This window comes from Panthera onca, chromosome F1 (assembly GCF_046562875.1).
Source record: "Panthera onca isolate mPanOnc1 chromosome F1, mPanOnc1 haplotype 2, whole genome shotgun sequence".
Classification (NCBI taxonomy): Eukaryota; Metazoa; Chordata; class Mammalia; order Carnivora; family Felidae; genus Panthera; species Panthera onca.
Window position 1 is genome coordinate 33,957,318 of NC_138355.1, and position 25,522 is coordinate 33,982,839.

Sequence of the window (25,522 nt, forward strand, 5' to 3'; positions counted from 1 at the left end):
CTTCAGGTGGAAGGACTCCGTGGAAGGGCTGCTGACTCTTCCTTCGGTCCATGCTAATGCCAACCATTCTTAGAACTGGGCGGTCTCAGGGCGCCTGGGTGGCTCAGTCGGTTAAGTGGCCAACTTCAGCTCAGGTCATGATCTCACGGTCCGTGAGTTCGAGCCCCGCGTCGGGCTCTGTGCTGACAGCTCAGAGCCTGGAGCCTGTTTCAGATTCTGTGTCTCCCTCTCTCTGACCCTCCCCCGTTCATGCTCTGTCTCTCTCTGTCTCAAAAATAAACAAACGTTAAAAAAAAAAAAAAAAAAAAAAAAAAGAACTGGGCGGTCTCAAGTTGTGGTCACCAATCTACTCCAGGCCAAATTTTGGTCTCTCCTAGTTTTTGTTTTTGTTTTTGTTTTTGTTTTTTTAATGATGTTACCATCTTGAATGTCTAACAAAAACAACATTATATCTTCTTGTAGAATCATAAATATTAACTAGAAGGAAACTTAAAAATAATCTATTCAGGGCAAACCTTTCATTCTGTAGAGGAGGAAATCAAAAGAAATTGAAGGCATATTGTGGTTTTATACTTGCATGCGTCAATGACTTCATCATCTGTCTTGGCAAATACGATAAAAAGTATGATGAAATATAATTATTTTTAATTCAAATATTATGCAATTCCTTTACATGAAATCAAGGTAGAATTTTCTTCTTCTTCTTCTTCCCTTTCTCCTTCTTTTTAAAATAAAAATTCAATGGGATGGCTGGCTAGCAAAAGAAATAGTCTAGAACTGTTTCCCTTCCCTTGTGATTATGCTATACAAAACTTGCAACAACAACAACAAAATAGGTAAATGTAACCCATGCAACGCAAGTAAATAGCTAAAGGATTTTAAAGCACTGAAAGAAGCCTTTTTACAGGAATAATAGCAATTTGGATGTGAGCTACTGCTTTTGCATATTAAACACGAGTCTTTGTCTCTTTCACCTCAGTAGTGTGAGAAAGCAAAATCTGATTTGATGGGGGATTAGGAAAAGACCATAAATAAAAGGGTGTGTTGTTTCCTGAGGGACAACCTTCCTAATGGCATTCTGCCCGGAAGCCCTTTCTTTTTGGCTGACCCACGTGACCAGGATACGTTGACTAACCAGACTGAGACCCAAAAGGGTCAAGGAGAGACCACAAAGTTGATCAATGCCTTCAGGGTCCAGACTTGAGCCAGTCCTGACTCTGAGACCAGACTGGTCAGTGTTGCTGTTGAATAAACACAGTCATGAAAACTCTACACGTGATCTCTGTTTGGAGAAGCTCGAAGTCAGTGATGGAGGAGACCTTCCCCAAGGTTAGCTAGTCATAGGCACCACAGGAGTATCTGAAAGTACTATCACTCCTCAATACTACTCACAGGCATCTCTTGCCAGGAGAGAAGTCTAATCTTGGGCACATGGTGGGTACATGGCTGGGTTCAGGCAGAGAGTATCTCCTTGTATTCCTCTACCCTCAGGAAGCCAACATTCAAAAAGGGGAAAAGACAAATCTGTTTTTCGTCCACAGAAATATAAAAAGGTAAACGCTGGAGGTTGTCTTAGGGATTCAAGGAGAGGTGGAAAGAAAAAACAGACTTTGCAAATGGCAAAAGCCAATCCAACCAACTAAAGTTGAGGAAAAGATGGAAATCAATAGTAAATGGTTTGGGGAGATAAAGGTCTTCTCAATACTCCATGTTCTTTTCTCCTTTGTTTATATACTTTCCTCTAGCAACAGGACCTTAATTCACCTGTTTCTCCAACAACCTACCCATCTTTCAAGGTAACTCAGGAATCCCACTTCTCCTAAGAAGCTTCCTCTAACCCTCCAATCCACAGAGTTTCTGCATTTACTATCTGTACCATTCATTTGCCTCTTAAAGATGGCCTTGAGCTGCCTTTTTACTACATTTATATACATGCACCTCACCTTCCTGACTTGACTGTAGACCCTTCACAGGCAGGGTGAAGTGTGAGTAACAATGTCTAGCTGAGCCGAGCATAGAACTTTCGAGAGGAGACCAGGGCAACAGGCTCTTTATCAGCCATGGTCCAGGGCCTCCCTGCTTCTGCTTCCCAGCATGCCCTGGGACACTGCACTTCACTGACTCCATACCTGGTTCCCTTTTTTGTGGCCAGACAGGAACCACATTCATCTGTCCTGTTTTTTCCCTTACCAGAAGGCCAAAAAAGTGATGTTTATCTTTTTATTCAAGAGATAAGGTATCAGGGAAACAGAAAGTACTATCAGCTGTTTAGAGAGGTTTATGAGAGCAATTACCATTATCCAGATTACTAAGATTTTCTTAGAAAACCAAACCTTTTCCTGTTGAATAGAGGTGGACCATTAAAAAAAAAGGAAGCAAAGAAAAACTCTCCACAGCTTCCTTCTGGAGGTGTTACCAGGCATCTGAGGACTTAAAAAGCAAAAACATGCAATCCAGGCTGAACCATGCATTTACATGCTTAAGATGATAAGTTTTATGTTATGTGCATTTTTACCACAATTAAAAACTTTTTTTAAAAAGTGCAGTCTGATGGGGCACCTTGTTGGCTCTGTCAGTGAAGCATCCGACTTTGGCTCAGGTCATGATCTCATGGTTTGTGAGTTTGAGCCCCGCGTTAGGCTTTGCACTGACAGTGCAGAGCCTGCTTGGGATTCTCTCTTCTCTGCCTTTCCCCCACTCTGTTTCTCAAAATAAATGAACTTAAAAAAAAAAAAAAAAGCACAGTCTGGGGCCACCTGGATGGCTCAGTCAGTTGAGTGTCTGGACTCTTGATTTCAGCTCAGGTCATGATTCCAGGGTCGTGGAATCGAGCCCTGCGTTGGCTTCCATGTTAAGTGTGGAGACTGCCTGGGATTCTCTCTCTCTCTCTCTCTCTCTCTCTCTGCCCCTTGCTCCCCACCCCACAAACACCCATGCACACTCTCTCTCTCCTTCTCTCTCTCTCTCTCTAAAATAAAATAAATAAACTTTAAAGTTCAGTCTGTATACAATACCAAGCATTAAAATAAGAGTAGCAGGTTGAAAATGGAAAATGGGAGAGTACAAACTTAGGGTGGAAGATGGGTTAAGCTATTTTAGCCTAAGGGAAGGATGAGGGCAGTCAATAACTCTGCTATACCACAAGTTAGGTGAGGAGGAAAATAACCAGTAACATTAACAATGATATAGAGTTAGGCATTTGTTAAGAAATCAAAATTGAACTTGAACTTGGAATTCAAATGGGATTGAATGCATAACTAAGTGCTAGATTCATTAGATGTCTGTTTTTATTTATAATTTTCTGCCTTTGAAAAAGAATCTGAGGTGGAGCTGAGAACGTTAGTAATATTACACAGTTGAACACGTGACTTCATTCTTTTCCCTCTAAGTTAAAAGTCAGAACGTGCCAAGAACATTAAATTCCAGCTGTCCAAGTGAGGTAAGGAACAAAGGAAGGAAATGGCCACTTGGGCCGGGTGTCTTTGATGGGCGCATCTGCAGGGAAAGTTGAACACTGGAGACAGACCTTCCCGCCCAAAATATTTTTTCAAAAGCCTCCCCATTGTTGCAGTCTCCCTCAAACATATCTGACTTCAGAACATTTTTTATATATAAGATAGTGAGAAAAATACCAGTAGGAGCTCATCAATCATAATAATGATAGTAGCTAGCATTTGCTGATACTTAACATGCCAACACCGTTCTAAACATTTTATACTGACATTTACCCTCAAAGCAACCTACAAGGTAGGTATTGTTAATATCTCCCATTTTACAGATGAGGAAACAGAGGCACAGCCAGGCATGGAGTGAATTGTTCAAGGTCACAGAGCTAGTAAGGGGTAATGTCAGGATTTGAGTCAAGGTAGTTAGTTGGACTCTATAAAGCCGACATGGGCCTCACCCACCGTTGAGGACTAAAAGGCTGTGTCTACCCCCATTCCCAAAATGTCTATGTTGAAGCTCTAACTCCAATGATGGTATTTGGAGATGGGGTCTTTGGGAGGCAAAGGTTTAGATGAAGTCATAAGGGTGGGGTCCTCATGATGGCATTAGTGCCCTTCCCCATGATGGGATTAGCACCCTTATTAATAGAAGATGCATGAGAACTCTTCTGTCTCTGTCTGCCTTTCTCTGTCTGTCTCTCTCCTCTTTGTGTGTACAGGGAAGAGGTCATGTAAGCACACACTAAGACGGAGGTAAACTACAAACCAAGAAAAGAGGCCTCAGATCGAAACCTACCCTGTCAGCACCTTGATCTTGGACTTCAGCCTCTGGAACCACGAGAAATGAATTTCTGATGTTTAAGGCACTGTTTTATCGTGTTTGTTATGGTGGCTCAAACAGACTAAGATAAACACTATACCACATCCTCCCGCGCAGCACAGAATTGTAGGGAATCAGTGTGTAAATGTTTAGGCCACAATAAACACTAAACACTACAATGAATGCTGAAATAATACACAAGATGCCTAATGAGAGATGATTGTTGATTGATCAGTGTTGTTACCTGCTCTCAGCTCCCACTGAGCACAGGTGCACAGTGTCTTGCCTGCCCATGGGGCTCACTTGGACACAACATTTCTAAAGGCCACTTGCCTTTAGAAACCATGCAAGTATGTTCAATATGTTAAAAAAAAAATAAAACTTTCTTTTAGAATACCTTTAGATTTACATAAAAATTGCAAAAATAGTACAGAGAGTTCCTGTGTACCCCATACACTGGTATGGTACATTTGTTACAATTAATGAACCAATATTGATACATTATTATTAACCAATGTCCATTCTTACTTCAGATTTCCTTAGTTTTTATCAAGTGTCCTTTTTGTATACCAGGATCTCCTCTAGGATGCCACATTCCATTTAGTTGTCACATCCTTAGGCTCCTCTTGGCTATGACAGTTTCCTAGACTTTCCTTGTTTTTGATGACCTTGACAGTTTTGAGGCACAGGAGTTAGGCGTTCTGTAGAATGTTCCTCTGTTTTTCTCATGATTAGGAGGATTATGGGTTTTTAGGAAAAAGACCACAGAGGTAAAGTATCATTTTCACCACATTATATAAAAGGTACATATTATCAACATGACTTAATCTTTTTTGATGTTGACCTTGATCGCCTGGCTGAGGTCATGTTTGTCAGATTTCTCATCACAAATGACTCCTTCCACCCCTTTCCATGCTGTACTCATTAGAAGGAAGTCACTGCATAGCCCACACTGAAGGAGTAAGGAGTTACGCTCTACCTTCCTGAGGGTGGGGGTGCCTATGCAATTATTTGGGATTCTTCAGCACAGGAGACTTGTCTTTTTTCCCCCACTGATTTATTCACATCATTCATCTTCCTCTTCTTCTTCCTTCTCCTCCTTCTCTATTTCTCCTTCTCCGCCTCCTTTTCCTCCTGACTTTATTTTTTAGAGGAATTTCAGATTCACTGCAAAATTGAGCAGAAAGTACAGAGAGTTTCCATAAACCCCATGCCCCGCACACACACACAGTCTCCCCCACTATCAACATCCTGAAGTAGAGTGGTACATTTGCTACAATAAGTAAATTTATATTGTCACATCATCATCACCCAAATTCCTAAGTTTATATTGGGGTTCACTCTTGGTGTTGGACATTCTATGGGTTTTGACGAATGTATAATGATGTACCCACCACTGTAGAACTGTACAGAATATTTTCACTGCCCTGAAAATCCTCTTGCTCTGCCTCTGTATCCCTTTTCCCCCTAACAGTGGTTCCCCTGGCAACCACTAATCTTTCTACTGTCTCCATAGTCTTGCCTTTTCCAGAATGCCATATAATTGGAATCATACAGTATATATGTAGCCTTTTCAGATCGGTTCCTTTCACTTAGTGATATGCATTGAAGATTTTTTTCATATCTTTTCATGGTTTGATAGCTCATTTCTTTTCAGTGCTGAACGATACTCCATTGTCTGATGGACCACAGTTTATCTATCTCTTCACCTGTCAAAGGACATCTTGGCTGCTTCCAAGTTTTGGAAATTATGAATAAAGTTGCTATGAGCATCTGTGTGCAGGTTTTTGTGAGGACATAAGTTTTCAATTCATTTGGATAAATGCCAAGGAGGGCAATGGCTGGATCACATGGTAAGAGTATGTTCAGTTTTTTCAGAAACCGCCAAACTATCTCCAAAGTGACTGTACCATTTTTGCATTCCCACTGGCAGTGAATGAGAGTTCTTGTTTCTCCATATCCTTCCCAGCATTTGGTGTTATCAGTGTTCTGCATTTTGGCCATTCTAACAGGGACATAGTGGTATCTCATTGCAGTTTAATTTGTAATTCTCTAACGACACATAATGCCTAACATCTTTACATATGCTTACTTGCCATCTGTATATCTTCTTTGGTGAAGTGTTTGTTTACATTTTTGGCCACTTTTAAAACGGGGTTGTTTCTTTTCTTAATGTTGAGTTTTAAGAGTTCTTTGTATATTGTGGATAACGGCCCTTTATCAGACGTGTCTTTTTGCAAATATTTCCTCCCAGTCTGTGTCTTGGCTTATTCTCCTGACATTGTCTTTTGCAAAACAGAAATTTTTAATTGTGATGAAGTCCAGCTCATCAGTCATTTCTTTCATATATTGTGCCTTTGGTGTTGTATTTCAAAAGCCATTGCCACACCCAAGGTCATCCAGGTTTTCTCTTATGTTGTCTTCTAGGAGTTTTACAATTTTGTGCTTTACTTTTAGTTCTATGATATTTTTGTGGAGAGCATAAGGTCTTGTGTCTAAATTAGTTTATTTCACATGTAGATTCACAGTATATATCACATGTATATATCTTTTTAATACATGTATTTAAATGAATTTTATAAGAAAAATATTGGTAACATCCTAGTGACCTCTCAAGGCATAAGGGCGGCTTCAGAGCACTTTTGGAGATGTTGATCTTTTAAACAAAGACCCTCCGTAGCCTGGTCCTTCCCACTTCTGCACACTTGGCCCTTGGGACTTTTTGGATACATTCAGTCCTCCAGCAAGACTGAGCTGCCCACTGCCCCTTTCCACCTTGTTGCTGCCAAAATTGCCACTTCTAAAAACACCCTTCATCCCAGAAGTTCCAGCTTTCACACTGGAAACTTCCCTGGCTGAAGTAATCTCTTTCTCCTCTGGGCTCAGAAGGTATACTACTTATATTTCTGTTGGAGGCCGATTCTTGGTCTGTTTTTGCTCCACCTTCAAGAATCCGTGTTTTGTCCTCATTTGGGGACAGTCCTATCCTGCTTGGGGACAAACTGATGTGATGATGGTCATCTGGCTCTTCCCAGATTTGTGTATTTTAGGTACAACAAAAACATTTGTGGGGCCCAGACAAAAGCACACATGGCGTCCCATATACACAGATCTAAATATATAAAAGTTATAAATCAAGAGAATAAACCATTGAGTACGTTTTATTCTCCTGCCTTGACAAATATACCTTCAGGTTGACCTGGAAGGACCATTTCAAATTCAGAATGCTTGAACTCCTTGGGGTTCTGCACTGGAGCGGGGCAGCACAGGTAATGATGATTCCTGCCTCCCGCCCGCTCCCTGCTCCTCTTCCTGTTCCTGGCTCTCTCTCAGGTACCTCATGTGCAAACTCCATCCTGCAGCCCAACCTCTGTCCACATCCCCTGCAAACAGCTGCCCCAAGACAACTTGATCTCACACTGGCAGGGAGGTTGACCCTAGGAGGATGGGCCTGGGGAAAGTCACATACACCCTGAAGGCAGGATGAGGCAGGGCTATTTGTGCAAAGGATTCCGGCATCCCAGCTACCTGAAGCATGGTCTAAAAGAGGAGGTGGGCTCTGAGTGGCCATATCTCCTTGGCCCTGAGGACTCCTCTTCCAGCGAGGAGACATGCGGCTGGAGGAAGCACGTTTCTCAGACACTGATGTACATGTGAATCTCCTGGGATCTTATTTAGTAGGTCTGGGTAAGGCCTGAGAGTCTGCATTTCTAAAAACTCGGGGGTGATGCCAGTCCTGGTGGTACAGGACCGTATTTTGAATAGGAAAAGTCTAAAGCATAGACCCAAGGCAGGGGTCCCTCTTGCCGGGGCAGACCAGTACCTTTAGCACAACAGGATGTATTGTATAATAACTTACTCACCGCCATGGATAAACTACCAACAGAACTTAAGACACACTAGACTACGCAAAAAGCAATGTGTACACAACAGAAAGTTGAATGCGGCATCAAGCCCACACCTGGGGAGCCCTTCACTCTAGCATGACCAGTGTCATGACAGGTGAGTATCACAGCTTGCAGCCCTACTAGTTATTGTTTTCTTCCCTTTCTTGCACACTGGAGCTCCTCCCTTGTGTGGCTCACCCTGTGTCACTCACTGACCCGTTACTGACCCATGACTGACATGTCTGTTAGAGCTTTGCTGTGTCCTCTGAGACCCTTTCTTACAAATGCATTTTCTTACTCTTCCTCGTCTTTTACTCTTTCTTTTCATGTGCTTCCCCACACTCTCAGCACATTTCTTCTGGCAGTTTCTCCAGCAGACTGGCCCCTTTTCTGGGTCCTTCTGCCTTTTCCCTTTAGCCCTCAAGGCTCTCCCCCAACCCCCCGGCCAAGCCCCTGGAGCTTGTCCCGCAGCTCCTGATGCCCCTTCCCTGCTGGTGGAAAGCACCCTCCCTGAGGTCTGCCTTCTGTAGCATGGAGGCATCTTCAGCCAATTCCATGTGGCAAGAGAAGCTATTTATGCCTTTCGGAAATCTCATCATTGGGGCAGGAAGTGACAGACTTCCTGGCAAAGAATTCCCAAGAACATCTTCCCGAAGGAAAAAGAGGAGAAAACATATCTCTGACGTACGTGGATGGTTTCCTTACTCGTAACTGGCCCTGCCCCAACCCAGTGATATGGCTCAAGGCAAGGGCTCCTGCTGGTGACAGAAGCCCACTCTGTGTGACCCACTCAGGCTCGGGACCTTGGATGTGGCAGGTGTGCGACCTCGACTGAATCAAGTTGAACTTCCTGGGGCTGGAACCCTGTTTCCTATTTACTCTCTCTGCTCCTGCAGATCTTCTCATACGGCGCTGCCGAATGTTGGTTAACGCACAAAGTTAATTTTTTGCTACAGCTGAGGGTTCGCCATACGTCAGAATGAATGCTGAGTCAAGCAGATCGTGTACAGGGTACACAGAGGGATGTGAACTTTCTTTTAGAAAGAGGGATGTTGGACCATGGAGCCAGAAACGACCCTCCCACCCTTCCCCAAGAAAATTCATGAAAAAACAAAAACCAAAAAACTCTACGCTCTGACTGGAACATATGAGACCTTCGTCTCAGGATTATGTAAGAGATGGCAATAAACAGGATCTTTTCAAACAGTGACATGGTGATGTAAAGGGACCAAAGGGCCAAAAGTGAATGTTCTGTCTGTGGTTGGTGGAGATGCTGTGAGGGCTTGTTATACTCTAGCAATGACTGAAGGCAAAAATCACTGCTGGCTGTGGTGTCTTATTGAGCCTTATGATAATTTTTCCCCAAATATTCCGTTCCAAATTCTAGTGGTCAAAGACGTGTCTCTGGCTGAAAAGGACTAAGAACCACCACACTCTACCATAAAGACTCAACAGGACTAGCCCAAGGGCAAATTGAAACAGGAGTGTTGGTCTTCAGGGTATAATTTCCTCTTCCTGCTGCAACCTTCTTGCCCACAATTGCTGGCTTCCTGGCGACACATAAAACTTACTGGTAAAAGAGTTCTTTCTCCTAGAGTTGGTAGTTTGAAGGTAAACTCTAGTTAATCTAATTAATTGATGATAACATGCAAATGACATGGAATCCCCCCCTCCATTCACTATTCATTTTCATGGCGGTCTCAGAAGACCCTACCTCTCCAGTGCCTGTGAAGGTAGAAGATGGACACATGAAGAAACCTTGGTTGAGAGATATTCCTGCACAGGTGTGGTCTTGGGACCCTCTCGGTCTATCCTGACACACCTGCTATTCTCTTTATACAAGCGGTGTTCATTGTTACTATTTGTCTGATGGGCTGGCTGATTGACAGACTTTTCTGAATGACGAATGAAGGTCCAAGGGTGTTTTCCTTAGTGGTGTCCTTTAGGATGGTGTTCAGGAAGGTTGTCTTGGGGAGGTGTCTGGTATAGCCATGATTCATACCATGATTTACACCATAACTCCCTTCCCACTTGGGAGGCTGAGGTGTGACCCTAGCTGAACCAAGTGGCTTTCCTTTCCTCAAATCAGGAGGTTGGGAGACGTGTTATTCATGTGCATTGGTTGAAATGTTCAAGCTATTGTTTCCTTTTTTTTTTAAATGTTTATTTATTTTTGAGAGAGAGGGACAGAGACAGAGTGCTAGTGGGGAGGGGATGAGAGAGAGGGACACACAGAATCTGAAGCAGGCTTCAGGCTCTGAGTTGTCAGCACAGAGCCCGACGTGGGGCTTGAACTCACAAACCACAAGATCATGACCCAAGCCGGAGTCCAACACTTAACCGACTGAGCCACCCAGGGGCCCCTGAGCTATTGTTTTCTACATGTCTCATTTGTTCTTTGTTTCTTTTTTCCTCTTTGTCTTTTTTTGGATTGATTTTTTTTTTTTATGATTCCATTTTATTTCCACTATTGGCTTATTAACTGTATCTCTTAAAAATTTTTCTTTGGTGCTTGCTCTCTATGGTTTATAGCACACACCTTATCCCAGTCTGCCTTCGAACAATGTTTTAGTTTTATGTCACTTCATGTAGAGTAAGAGCAATTTACAACAGTTTAATTTCATTTCTTCCCTCCTATCTTTTGTGCTATTGTCATATGTTTTACTCCAACATAGGCTGTGAACCCCAAGATACACTGTAATGATTTTTATATTAATCAATTATCTTTTAAAGAAATTTAAAAGCAAGATAATGTTCTTTTATATTTGCCCTACAATTTGACATTTCTGATGCTCTTTATTCCTTGGTGTAGATCCAAATTTCTATCACCTTCCACCTGAAGAACCCCCTTTAACATTACTTCCATTGCAAGTCTTCCGGGCAACCAATTATTGCCTTTTCTTTGTCCGAGAGAGTATTTGTTTTTGCTTTTTTTTCCTGAAAAGATATTTTCATAAGGTATAGACTTCTAGGTTGATAGTTTTTACTTTCAGCATTGTAAAGATGCCCCACTATTGCTAACTTGCAAAGTTTCTGACAAAAGAATGCTATCATTCTTGTCTTTTACTCCTCTGTATATTCCTTCTTTTCCCCTTACTTTTACGATTTTAATTTGTATCACTAGCTTTTAGCAGTTTGATTATGCTGTGCCTTGATGCAGTTTTCTTTATGTTTATTCTGCTTGGAATTTCTTGAGCTTATTGTATCTGTAAGTTTATAGTTTTCATCAACTTTGGGAACATTTCAGCCATTATTTTCTTCAAATTTTTTTTCTGTTCTCCCTCCTCTCCTGGAACTCAAATTTCAAGTATGCTATACTACTTGATACTGCCTCACAGGTAACTGAAGGGCTTTTTTTCTTAGTCTTTTTTTCCTTTGGACAGTTTCTATTGCTATGTCTTTAATGCACTGATCTTTTATTTTATATTATCTGAACTGTTTTTAATCCCATTCAGCATACTTCTCATTTAGATATTGTAGTTTTCATCTCTAGAAATTTTTAGATCTTTTTTTGCATCTTCCATTTTTCCCTTCATTGTGTTTATGTTTCCCTCTGTCTTCCTCAGCACATGAAGCATGTTTACAATAGCTGTGTTAACACTCTTGTCTGCTGAATCCATATTCTCTGTCCTTTCTGGGTCTGTTTCTACTAATTGATCTTTCTCCCAGTTATGGATAATATTATCCTACGTTGATGCATGCTTGGCAAATTTTGCTTGGTTGTGGGACATGGTGAATTTTACATTGTTGGTTACTGCATTTTGTTGTAATCTCTGAAGTGAGGCGCTACATGTTCTGGCATGCAGATAAGTTGCCTAAAGTCAGTTTGGTTCCTGCAAGGCTTGCTTTAAGCTTTGTTAGGGTGGATCCTGAACAACAGTGAGTTCAGAACAAATTAGCTCCACTGCTAGGACAATGCCTTTCTGAGGACTCTCCCAGACGCCGTGTGTATTATGAGGTCTTTCCACTCTGGCTAAGGGGAACAGAATTCTGTGAGCTCCAGGAATATGGGGGCTCTTGCTTTCCATTGTTGTGCTCCCTCTCTAACTGACCCCTCCCACCAGCTTCATGTATTATTGTCTCACACGTGCCTGAATCAGTACTCAGCCAAAGACTTGATCTACAGACCTTCAGAGCTCTTCCTCTGGATGGGTCCATCCTCTCTAATATGCTGCCTCTCCAACTCTAGCCATCTTGGCTTCCCTGAATTCCAATCTGTCAAGCCAGTGAAACCACCAGGCTGCTTGGGTTCTGCCTCCCCATGCTGCAGCCTGGAGACTTCCTCCAGCTGGTAAGCTGAAGCAACTGTGGAATTGACCTTGGGTTTGTTGTTTTTCCCTTCTCTAAGTGACACAGCCCTGTGGTCACTATGGCCCAAAACCTGAAACCATTGTGTCATAGTTTATCCAGATTTTTAGCTTTAGTTTAAGTTAAGAAAACAAATTCCTGGGGTGCCTGGGTGGCTCAGTCAGTTAAGCATCAGACTCTTGGTTTTGGCTTAGGTCATGATCTCATGGTTTGTGAGTTTAAGCCCCACATTGGGCTCCATGCTGACAGTGTGGAGCCTGCTTGGGATTCTCCCTCTCTCTCTCTCTCTCTCTCTCTCTGCCCCTCCCCCACTCACTCTCTGTCTCTCAAAAAAAAAAAAAAAAAAAAGAGATGGAATGCCTGAGTGGCTCAGTTGGTTAAGCATCTGACTTCAGCTTAGGTCATGATCTTACAGCTTATGAGTTCGAGCCCCACATCAGGCTCTGTGCTGACAGCTCAGGGCCTGGAGCCTGCTTTGGATTCTGTGTGTGTGTCTCTCCCTCTGCCCCTCACCCACCCATATTCATTCTCATTCTCTCTCTCTCTCTCTCTCTCTCTCTCTCTCTCTCTCGTTACTCCATTATGGCCAAAAGCAGAAGTTTTATCCATGCAGATATAATGATATAACATAGACATTTTACATCATGATGTCTTCATTTAACAGTAGATTTGGGTCATTTTTCCATTTCACTGTATAATTTTTGTAGACATTGCTTTAAACTGTGTTTACAATCATTTACTTATCAAAAAGCTATCAGTTGAGTAACTCTTATGCTCCAGGCTCTGAATAAAGCAGTGAACTGAACAGGTAAGATTGCCATTTTCACAGAGGTTTTGCTCTAGTGGAGGGAAGACAGGTAAAAGATAAGAAATAAATGAGCAAACCACAGAGTGATAAGAGCTATAAAACAGGGCAATATGTTAGAGAGTGACAAGGACAGCTATTGAAGATGGGTATTTAGAGAAGTCCTCTCTGAGATATGGAGTCTACTCCCTGAGTTAAGAGCAGCCATGTGCAAAGCATTCTGGGCAGAGGGAACATTACTGCAGGAGCCCCAGGAAAGTAGGGAGCCTGGGGTACTGGAGGAACAGAGAGGAGACCAGTTTGGGTAGAGTATAGCGAGCAAGAGGGAAGAGTCATGCCAGATAAAATCAGGGAAGAGACAAGGGGGCCAAGGCTTTGTGGGGCAAAGAATACCATGCAAGTGTGTAATTTATTTACTTAATTGTACCATTATATAATTAACTTACTTATTCCTGTCCTGTTGAAACTTAGGTTCTTGCATTTTGAAATGTTTTATCATAAATGACACTGCAGTAAACATCTTTGATTTTTCTTTTTCCTTTCTGTACTTAGAATTCTTTCAATATGGCAGAATTCCAGGACTGGCATTAAAGAGACAGAGGGTATGTAGCAGAGGCTGTTGCTACCGCCAGGATCCCTTTTACCGTCAGCGGTGTCCTTCCTCTAGCCCCTGCCGGCGCTGCTGACAACACACCTTTGCCCAATGGAGCCACCTCCCCCCATGCCTGGGAATGACACTCCTCCCTCCACAGCCTACAGTCAATGACTGACGGGTGTGGGGAGACAAAAGCACCTACCTCCTTGACTCAATGCAGGACAAATTGCGGTGCCATTTATATTCCAGAGCTCCCAGAAGGACCAGGTGGAGGCCACATTTCTCCTGAAACCACATTCCTGCCTAGCTTCTTCCCCTCCTTATCCTGCTCCCCGTCCTCCTTTCATGATTCTTCTAGAACACTCTCCCTGAAAATCACCTGCACAAGAATCTCCACATTAGGCTTTCCTCCTAGGGAACTCAGCCTACAACAGGATAGGAACCTTCTGAAAATTTGATTTACTAAATCCTAATGAAGAATTCTGTCTGTAGACTCACTATGCTCATTGAAGACAGTTTGACATTTGCCAAGTTACCATGAAGGGTAGGAAGCACTGGGAGGTGGTGGATACGTGATTGAAGGACTAACAGGTGATGACAAGAACGTGTAGAAAAAAGGATTAAGACTCCATCAAATTTGGACAGGTAGGGAACACAGGTCTGTGAAGACATAGGAACAGCCAGGCTTAACCTAAATGAGAACAACCCGTTTGACAACATCCAGGTGAACCTGTTGTCCCTGTTCTCAGCAATAATGAGAGCCTGCAGGCCCCAGAGCACATAGCTTATTTTCCTCTGAAGAAGTCTGCCATTTGATTCCAGAGGCCCTGTGGCTTTAAGATAAGAGGACAAGAGAGCAGAAACACTAAAGCCAGGGGTGGGATCCATGGTCAGAACAAAGAAAGGGGCACAATGAGAGATGGGAATGAGGGTTCAGATCAGGGAAGGAAAACTCAGGGTATCCCAATGCTTCGGTCATGATTTTCTTTTCCCTCTCTTCTGTGGGAAAAGACAATAGTCCATGGGAAAGCCTGAGATCAGCAGTGGCTATCACCCCCCTCCCCCAAGCCCCTCGTCACCCCCTGCCACTCTTGCCCACTCCACCACCTCGCCATCCACTGAAGAAAGGATCTTGGACAAGGGACCCCACACAGAGTGTTTGGAAGTACCCTCTTACTGAGAGTCTGGGCAGATTCCAACCTGGCTTCCAAAGTAGATGGTAATTCTACTGCCAAGCATTTATGAAGACGCCGAGATCTAGAATCATTAGCAAATTCACCCAAATGTCAGGAATCTGAGAAAGGACCATGTGCAGGAAGGCCATCTCTACCTACGTCAGAATGAGAATGGCAGTGACTGAGTAGCCCCCCCTTAACCGTGGTTTTGCCTTCTGCAGTCGCAGTCACCTCTTGCCAACTGGGGTCTGGAAGCAGAGGATCTTCCCTCTGACCTGTCATCAGGGAGTCAATAGTAGCCTAACGCTATGTTGCAATGTCTGTGTCATTCGCCTCACTTCATCTCATCATAAAGGCATGTTTCTCATCTCACATCCTCACAAGAAGGGCGAGCACAGTACAGTGAGAGATTTTGAGAGAGATCACATCCATGTAACTTTTATTACAACATATCGTTATAATTGTTCTGCCCCATTACTAGCTTTTGTTGTTAATCTCTTACTGTGACTAGCTTATAAACTTTATTGTAGACATGTACGCACAGGAAAAAAACACAGTGTATATAGGGCTTGGTACTATCCACGGTTGCAGGCATCCCCTGCGGGTCTGTGAACGTATCCCCCATGAGTACGGGAGGCCTGTTGTACACACCTGAAAATACCCCTTATGTACTGAACACACAGTCCTTCAAACATGAATGTGACATGTGCCTTGAGTTGCCTATCCAGGTCTGTGGCTGGGTCTCAGTGAGCCACTTGGAGGTATGGTAATAACTGAAATTTTCACAGGACCTTACAGCTTCCAAAATACTTTCATAAACATTATTATTTAGCTGCCACTCATCTGTAAGCTAGATACTCTTATTATTACTGTTTTCATTTTTTCAGAAGAGTACATAGAAAGCCAGAGAAGTTAATAACTTGCCTAAGATCCCAGAGCCATCAAGAGGCAACCCTTTTCTTCTCAGTCTGAATCTTGTACAGTTCTCACGCTATCTGCCTGCCTCGTCCCCTTCCTGCTCACTGGAATCTTTTTATGTCCTGATGTTCAAGGCTAAGAGTTCTGAGATCCTAGAAAAGGCAAGAGGGAGTTGGTCATCCATGAGCTCCAGAGCCTGCTCTCTCCCTCAAGGGTATCTTCTCATACTTACTACAAGAGGAGCATTCTATCCTACCCTTTTTTGCTTTGGGATACAGCTCCCACATCCTGGACGTAAGAAGTACTTCTTTCCCTCCCCGATTCACTCCTCTGTGGCTCCCAAGATGGCAGGCCTCTCCACACCAATGGGAAGATGGCAAGATGTGCCAACCTATCCCTGGGAGCAATGACAGTGAGCCCATGTAACAGCCTGGGTAGGAAGTGAGTAGGGGGTTCCTCTGGCTGCAGTGAATGCCGAGCATATTGTTTCTGCCCCCCCGGGATCCCCTTTCTCCTGCACCTCCAGGCCTGTCTATCTAACCTGGGATGATGGAATGCCATTTCTTTCTCTCATTACTCTAAATTAAGTATCATTAGGAAGGTAAATGCTCTCCCTAAAACAAATAAATCACCCAACACACTCCAGAAAGAGATTTAATTATTTAAATTATTTCTAGACAATCTGTCTCCTTGGATTATCCAAACCACTGTTGAAAACTAACATAAAAAACAGACTCACCTGAAGCCCAGAGCCTTAGGGCTTACGCTGACTTGCAGACTGGGCACGAAGCCTGCCATGGAAGGAAGTCCGTAGTGATAGCATTTGGGAGGATTTGTCATCCCGAGGAACATGGTGGTAGTATTTTCAGCATTTGCAGGCTCTGAGTCATAGCAAAGCATGCCGCGCTGTGGGGAAAGACCCAGCTCTGGATTGGACGGCTTCCCAAGGCAGAGTCAACCGACAGGCCCGGGAAGCTCGTTAATCCTCTTCAGGGCGTCAGCACCATAGCCAACCGAAGCCATCAGTGGGCACAGATGCACTGCTGAGATTCCCGGGCTGGGACGTGTGGGGGCCAAGACTTGTCCAGAAGATGATACAGAAGAGACTCTAGAGTGGAGGCCCACTCCCCTTCCCCCAGGAACAAGGGCAGCTTATTCTGGGGAGGAAGGGGCTAGGGCTGTTATGGTGGCGGAGGAGCGGGGACCAGAGGAGGCTTGTACCCTCAGAGGAGTCATGCCCGCCATGCCTTGGCACAGCCAAAGCGAGCCCAACAGCCATGCCTGTGCCTGCAGTTCTGTTGGCTAACCTGGGAGGTCCCTCTAGGGTGAGAAGAGCCAGAAGATTCTGCTTCTCTGGTCGGCAACACGGAGCAGTGAATTTGGCGCAAGAGCAAAGATTTGGAGGGAAAGATACGAGGCAAAAAAAAGAGGCTTCCCCTAGGAACTGTTGTGGTGATGGGAGGGAGTTCTGGGTCAAGTGCCCAAAACTCAGGAGGTATCTAGGAATAGGGTGTGGAGGTGCTTTGTGACCTAAAGTTCCTCCCATCCCTAACATTCTGCTATTCTGGTTTATTGGAGGAGACCGGATAAACATACATCGAAAATGCAGAAATGCTAAGCAGCAGGAAATGTAGCGATGGAGTCAAGTCTCCACTTTCTGCCTTTTAAAATTTTTTTTTCATGTTTTTATTTATTTTTGAGAGAGAAAGAGAGAGAGCACATGAGCAGGGGAGAGGCAGAGAGAGAGAGAGAGAGAGAGAGAGAGAGAGAGAGAGATGGAATCTGAAGCAGGCTCCAGGCTCTGAGCTATCAGCACAGGGCCTGACGCAGGGCTCGAACTGACGAGCGGTGAGATCGTGACCTGAGCCGAAGTCAAACACTTAACTGACTGAGCCACCCAGGTGCCCCTCCACTTTTTGCCTTAAGCGTGATCTTTGTAGACCTCAGCCAGGCCCCAGACCACCGACAGGAGGGCCAAAGACTGGACACAGAGGGCATACATGTGGGAAAAGACAGGTGATTCTAGTCGAAAGCCCAAAGAGCTAATTATAGAGCCCACCGAACGGAGAAAACTCTATGAAAAGAACTATTTTTTCTTACCTGAGCATGCAAATCTTCTGAGGAGAGACTCTGCTATTGTTTCGGTTAAGATGTGCACTTCCTGAAGGCAGAGAAGATGATTCAGGTGTTACCCCTGGAAAGGTGGCTGGCAGTGAGAGAGGGGTGGGTGCGGATGACTCAGGGCTGATTTGGGATTTGCTGCCTTACCTACGGTGACTCAGGCAGCCCAGGCCCCTGCCTCCTGTGGGCCAAAATCCTGCGACAGGATCCCCCATGCAAACATGCAGGCAGTTGCCTTGCGGGTGGTCTGAAATGCTTCTGCCACTGCTCTGTAACTGTCTCAAAGGACAATCATTCGGAGGTTAAAACAGGGAAGGAGGGAGGTATGATGGTCTATAGCTAAGTGGATTCAGGTGGGGCCAGGAACGTTTTCTAGGAAAGGGGGATTTCAAATCTACTTGGCTGAATGAAAAGGAGCTATCTCCTGTCTCATGCACGATCTACGAATGTGTCTTCGTGTACATTCCCCTGCTCGGCAGTGGTAACACATTCAAGTTGGTCAATAGATTGGAGTGAGCTGAGGTGTCTGTAGAGTTCCTGTTGCCTGAAGAGGCTGGGTAGCACGTTGAAAAGTGCCTGGTTGCTGTTGCCGGAAAGAGCTGGGCTCAAGTACTACGTGGGCCGCTTACTAGTCGTGTTTCCTTGAACAAGTTGCTTGAACTCCCTGGTTCCACAGGATCCTTAATTATAAAATGCAGACAATCACTCCATACGGTGGGACTGAGAATTAAATGTGACAATAAACAGCACTAGGCCAAAAGGAGCTCCATGTGTTTCACTTCTGTGCCTGTCAGAGGCACACTGGGAAGGCAGGATCTGAGATGGAGCTGGATAAACAGGTGTGCCCCATGTGGGGCTTTAACTGTGCTTTTCTCTAATGAAGTGCCATCTGGAGGGGAGCCAGCCTGAACCCAGATTGCCTGTCCAAGATGGCAGCCTGTCCAGAGACTCCTCCACATAGAGCCCGTGGCAGGCCTAGGACACACGGGCCACACGGCCCATGCCTCAGCACTGCCTTTGGCAAATAGGGCCACCTTTGGAAACTCCCACCAAGCCCAGGCTCTGCAACTGTGCCTGAATAACACAACACGAACACGGCATTAAGGCCCAGAGGTGGTGCCTCGGTGCTGTCTGTGGTATGTCTCCTGGGCATTGATGATAAGGGCTGAGAAATGAAAAGGAATCTCAAAAGGGGAACTATTGGTTAAGATCACATGAACCAACTTTTTGTAAACACACTTCCATTTTTCTTCTTGCTTTTTAATGTTCCTTGTGTGTTCTTGTATGAAAATGTATCTCTTACAGCTCAGTGTGTCAAACGAGAAAGAGGAACCAGGGGTGCCTGGGTGGCTCAGTTGGTTAGGTGTCCGACTCTGGATTTCGGCTCAGGTCATGGTCTCGCTGTCGTGAGACGGAGCCCCACGTCGGGTTCTGTGCTGACGGCTCAGAGCCTGCTTGGGATTCTCTGTCTCCCTCGCTTTGCCCCTCCCCGCTCATGCCATCTCTCTCTGTGTCTCTCAAAAATAAACAAACAAACATTAAAAAAAATAAAGAGGAATCAATCACAAGTCCCGGGTTCCAGTGCCAGTTCTTATTAACTGAGAGAGACCTTGGGCGGATCCATTCATCTTGTTGAGCCTCAAAGATCTCAGCTGTAAAACGAGGACACTAGTGCCTCTCTCACAGGGTTCTGGTTAGGATCCAATAAAATAATGAACGTAAAAGCCCTTAATGAACTGGGGGCAAAAGGGGTACAAATGGAAGCTAGCTTTTGCATTGGTCATCTGCTTGAAGCATTGTAATTACTGGGTTGACTTGCTGGGCTAACATCTGAGCCTGTTCCTTCTTCTCTGCTCGTCAATCCTTACCTTAGTTTCCCTTCCCCATGAGGTCAAAAGAACTGGGACACTGTTGATCCCATTGTGCCTGGGGCAGGTCAGATGTTCCTGAATAGCCATTACAGACTTCTAGGGATAGAAGTGATGATCCCCACTTGCTGATGTGAGTGTGAGAATCCTTTCTCCTTGCCTCCCAAACCCTCTCAAGACTTATGTTGTTCCAGTCTTTTCTTCAACAAGGGTAACAAAAAGAAAAAGAAAACAAAAGAAAAGGGGTACATAGGGACACAGGGTACGGGATGCTGACTGCCATGGTCTCACCCACAGACTTTCCATGAAACACTTGACCATGACAAGATTTCATGGGAAGTCTCTCAAGTCCCCTGTCTTTGTTTTGTTCATCATGCCCTCCCCTCTCAAACAATGTGAAGGCTGTAGAGGACGAGGCTATAGCTACACGGCACGAAAGCCAAGACTGGGTGCAATTCCTAGCCATTCCGTGTGAATGTGACTTGACGGCCACTGACTCCTCTTGCTTTTAGCATTAACTACCTCGTCCTAGCAATTTTCTTTCATTAAAACATTAAAACCATTTTCTAACTGTAGAATAATAAATACTTTTAGGGAAAAAAAAAGAGCTATAATTCCACCACTGCTAACATCTTGGGGGTATTTCCTTTCGCAACCACAAAATGTGGGAGATGACAGGTATATATAGTTTTGTGTACTTTTTCACTTAATGTTATGCTGTGAGAAATTTCCCATGATGCTAAAATTCTGAGAACGACATGGATTTTAATGGCTGTATAATGTCTGTCATACAGACATTCATACAGATGAATCATAAGTTACTTAGCTGATTCCCTGTTGTTCGACATTTAGACTATTTTTATTTTTTTTCTATTAAAAATAACACTGCTATTAATATCTTTGTCCATAAGTGTCCATGCCTCTGATTATTTCCTTAATATAAATTACTAGAAACAGAACCAGTGGGTCAAAACAGTAGGAATATTTTTGAAAGTCTTGATATACGGAGCCAATTGCCCTTCAGAAAATATGTACCAACTTGCCCTTCTGCGAGTAGTGTGCAAAAGTACTCACTTCACCCCATGCCCACCACAGCTGGATATTATCTCTGCTTTAATCTTTGCTCTTTTAATACATGCAAACTGATTTGCCTTATCTTCTTAAAAAATGTTTATTTTTGAGAGAGAGGGTGGGAGGAGGGGCAGAGAGAGCGGGAGAGAGAGAATCCAAAGCAGGTTCCAGGCTCTGAGCTGTCAGCACAGAGCTCAGTGTGGGGCTCGAACTCCCAAACTGCAAGATCATGACCTGAGCTGAAGTTGGACACTTAACCGACTGAGCCACCCAGGCACTCCTGCTTTCTCTTTATGTAGCTACTTTGTCCTGTCATGAGAGGTATGGTACTTGTTTGTTACCTGTTTGATTATTGTGTATGTCCTGCCTACTTCCAAATAGAATCTGGGGTGGTTCCAATTAGATAATAAGTCTCCAAAGACAGTAATGTTCCCAATTTGTAGCATCTATGACTGGCACAACAGGCTTCACATAGTCAATATTTGATACATGTTTGGAGGCTATTTTTGTACCATATAAAGATGTTCATGAACAGAATAGGGCATTCCTTTCTCCTGATGTATGTGACTTCATTATGTTCCCTTTTCCCAGCCCTCAATGCTCTTAAGCATTTAATCTTAAAGGCATATAATTATTTACTAGTTTTGGGGGGGAGAAAAAAGCAAAAAAATAAAAAATTAAAAAATTAAAAAAAACCCACCTCTATCTTCTCAACTGAGTTATCAGTCACTTGAGGGTAGAGGATATGCCCTTTATTTCTCTTCGAAGAAATGAGTACAGTATTGAGCACATGTAGACATTTAATTTTTCATTCATTAATTCACTCTTTTAATAAACATTACTAACCATCCATTATATGTCAAGCACTGTACTCAATGCTGAGGAAAGTAGCTTCCAGTCCAATAGAAGGGGTGAGTGTGGGAGCATGTAGGATGCTATGAGAACATTAAGGAGGGACCTGAAACCCGGATGGGAAGAATTAAGGAAAGCTTCCTGAAAGAGGTAGTAGCTGACAGGAGTTAGCCAGTAAATAATGTGGCTGAGGGGTTGGGTGTTTCAGGGGCAGAGAGCTGCATCAGCAAAGTTATAGTAGACAAAGTGTGGTGCTTGGAGGAGTTTCCTACTGGTGTAGCAAATCCAAAACTTCGAGAGGGACAGAGAAAATGCAGGAGGTGAGGCCAGAGAGTTGGCAGGGGCCATGACATGTACAATGAGAACGAAAGCGGCCAGTTTCAGGCTTCGCCAGTCAGTGTGTGCAGGGGCAACGCCACCAGCATCAATATCCAGCTCTCCCAAGCTCAGCATCCCATCAGCTTGACTAAAGGAAGTTGAGATCTTTGCAGAATATCAGGTATTTTCAGGGTCTTTGCCACCAAGTCCTTAGAAGACTCTTCAGGGAGTACTTCCATGTTTCGGTGAAATAGTCTAGGTTATCACCTGCCCACGTCTAGCGAGGCTGGACTCCTGCAGTCCCAGGCTTTAATCCTTCAACAAGGGTACCAACACAAGGCTGGAAGTTCCGTCCTGTCATTGTCACAAATACCTAGCAGTCTATTGAGCTTTATAGTGTTGACACCGGAGCATCACTGCTGCATCTAAAGACCAGAGATTATTGCCACGGATCTAGCAAACCCTCTGGGAAAATGCCCTTGTTGGGTAACGTTCAAATAAAGTTTCCCCAGTAAGGCTGCTTGACTGCACAGCAACAGCTTTTCAAACTTCCACAGAAGTTCTCCCCACTCCACTTTCTTACAGGAGCCACACATGCTGCCAAAGTGGTTAGTGAGGCAAGTTACAGAGTTAGCTTCCACCATGAACCCAGAATGCCATTCCCCTTGGGCACTCTGGCCTAACTACTGGATTTGATCTAAGGGGCCAAACACCTTCTTCTATATGATGACTTAATTCTTGGGTCCCCCTGCTACTTATAATCATGACTCCTTTGGGCCCATCAGATGACTGAAATCCAACTAGGGACAAGATTCAGACTCTTTCTCATAGGCTGGACTGTTCAACTTCTGTGTAAATCAGTGGGTGTAAATAGATACATGGAGAGGAGGGTGTTGCCTAACTGTTCTTATCAAAGGTATCTAAATAACATCTCCTGCTCAGACAACACATCTGGATTTGTTAAGCTACTTAGATTTTATGCTGCAGACAAAGAGGATCCAATCGAGTTTTTATATAGTCTATTAGTATACAAATTGCACTATACTAATTAAGGATTAATATCCATAATATACAAAGAACTCTCAGAAACTGATTTGAATGGTGCCTGGGTGGCTCACTTAAGTGTCTGACTCCTGATTTCGGCTCAGGTCCTGATCTCACAGTTGGTGAGTTTGAGCCCCACATCGGGCACCACGTTGACAGTGCAGAGGCTGCTTGGGATTCTCTCTCTCCCTCTCTCTCTGCCCTTCCCCTGCTCACACATACACTCTTATAATAAATAAATCAACTTAAAAAAAGAAAAAGAAACTGATTTGAAAAGACAAACCTGATAGAGACGGGTAAATAATATGAATGCAATTCATAGAAGAAAAATCCAAATGTCCAAAAAATATATTTAAAGATGCCAATTAAAATTAAAGTAGTAATATAATAGCACTTTATATACCCTCTGGACTGGTAAAAATTAAGAACAGTGATAACACCTACTACTGGTGGAAGTGAAGAGGAAACGGCTATTCATCCGTTGCTGGATGAAAGATGAATTGCTGCAAACTATTTGGCAATCAGGGAAAGACTACAACAGTTAAATATATATGGACTTCAACCCAGCAATCCGCCTGCTGGGAATCTAGTCTACAGAAATAAATCATGGTAGAAAAGATACATGTACAAAGGTATATTTTTGCTGTTGTTTGTGGTTGGCAAAACACTGAAAAGAAGTGAATGCCCACCATTAGGGGAATGATTGAATACATTATAGCATGCACATACCATGGGGAGTAACGGAGCCATTTAAAAAGTATAGGCTGCATCTATACTTAGTGACTTGGAGGCATTTCCACTAAATATGATTAAGTACGAAGAGCTGTATGCAACAGTGTATATGTCCTCCAATTCAATTTTGCTGCTAACAGCAAAACAAAAACCCTAACATCTTTTGTGTGTTAGCATGTATGTGTGTGTATGTGCATGTGCGTGCGTGCGTGTGTGTGTGTGTGTGTGTGTGTGTGTGTGTGTACATTTCTCCTGCCTTGTCTTGCAGATCGGAGTGGCCAATGAGGTATAATGGGAGTTTTGGACTGAGTGTTTGGTGAAGCTCTTTCTTGCTATTGGTCTTCCCCTTTTCTTTCTTTTTTTCTTTTTCCTTCCTTCTTTCTCTCTCTTTCTTTCTTTCTTTCTTTTTTCTTTTTCTGCCTACAGATTTAACACAAAACCATCTCGTCCACTTTTACTGAGGTGGCTGACCATGACCAAATCCACCTCTAAACTGGAATTCAGTTGCTGACCCAGCTCCGGCCTCAGCTTCCTTGTTGGCACCAAGGGACACAGCCCTGTCTCTGTCTCTGTCTCTGTCAGTGTCCCCTCAGGTGAGTCTTTCAGGTCTCTCTCCCTCCAGACCTTCGGGCCCTGGCCTGCCATCTCAGGACGGCTGTGACACAGAGCGGCAGGCACGATCTCAGGGGGCAGGTGGAGGTAGTCACAGAGATACTGGATACCCTGGCTGGTAAGATACCAGCAAAAATGTCTTCAGGCAAATTGTTCCTTTACGTGGCCCTGTGATTTGAGAGACTACATGGTCTTCATGATGTGAAGATTGGGCACATTCTTGTCTGCTGGCTCGGGGGGTTTAGGCATGTGGATGTCTTCCTTGGCTATCGCCGCTCCCTTCTTGAAAAGGAGTTCATAATGACAATACGGCTCTCCTTGGGCATCAACATCTCGTTGGCTGCTACGTCTGGGGCTGGGGCTGGGGAGTGGTATTCTCTTTTTTTATCTGAAATGGGAATGTGATAGCTGGCACTTTTACAAACATTTTTATGGCTTTGAAGATATGACCGTGTGAAAGATCGCAAGGCAGACAGTTTGAAGGAACCTGGCTCCCTGATCACTTTATAGAGCCCTGGGCTTTGTTCATATAAGCATAAACCCTCAAGGAATTAAACCTCTGTAGCTGGTCACTGTTGTGAGGAGGCAAACACAATATACGATTATGTGAGCATGAAGAAAAGTGGAAATATACATACCAAGTTCTTAGCATTGATTAACTGGCGTAGGGGTGGGGTGCAGGAAGTAAAGAAAGAGAGAGAAGGGAAGGTATAGAAAAAAAATTTTTAAGTGCCTTCTATTCAGAACAAAACAGCATTATGATATTGTACCATTTATTTCCAATTATATATTCACTCCTTCTGAGCCCTCTTTGTTCCTACTTAAAATTCTCCCTCCCTGAGGGCCATCCTGAGGCATCTGAATCCCAGCAAGAGACAAGGTTCAGACTCTTTTCTCATATGATTGATCAAGGTTAAAAAGCTGACGGAGGAATAGAAGTATCTCAGGGT

The 25,522-nt window shown here is 43.8% G+C and overlaps 1 pseudogene; it reads right to left on the minus strand.

The window, feature by feature from the left end:
- Positions 1-24,392: 24,392 nt before the first annotated feature.
- On the minus strand, positions 24,393-25,138 carry LOC132685738 (small ribosomal subunit protein eS10 pseudogene; annotated as a pseudogene).
- Between the last annotated feature and the right edge of the window lie 384 nt (positions 25,139-25,522).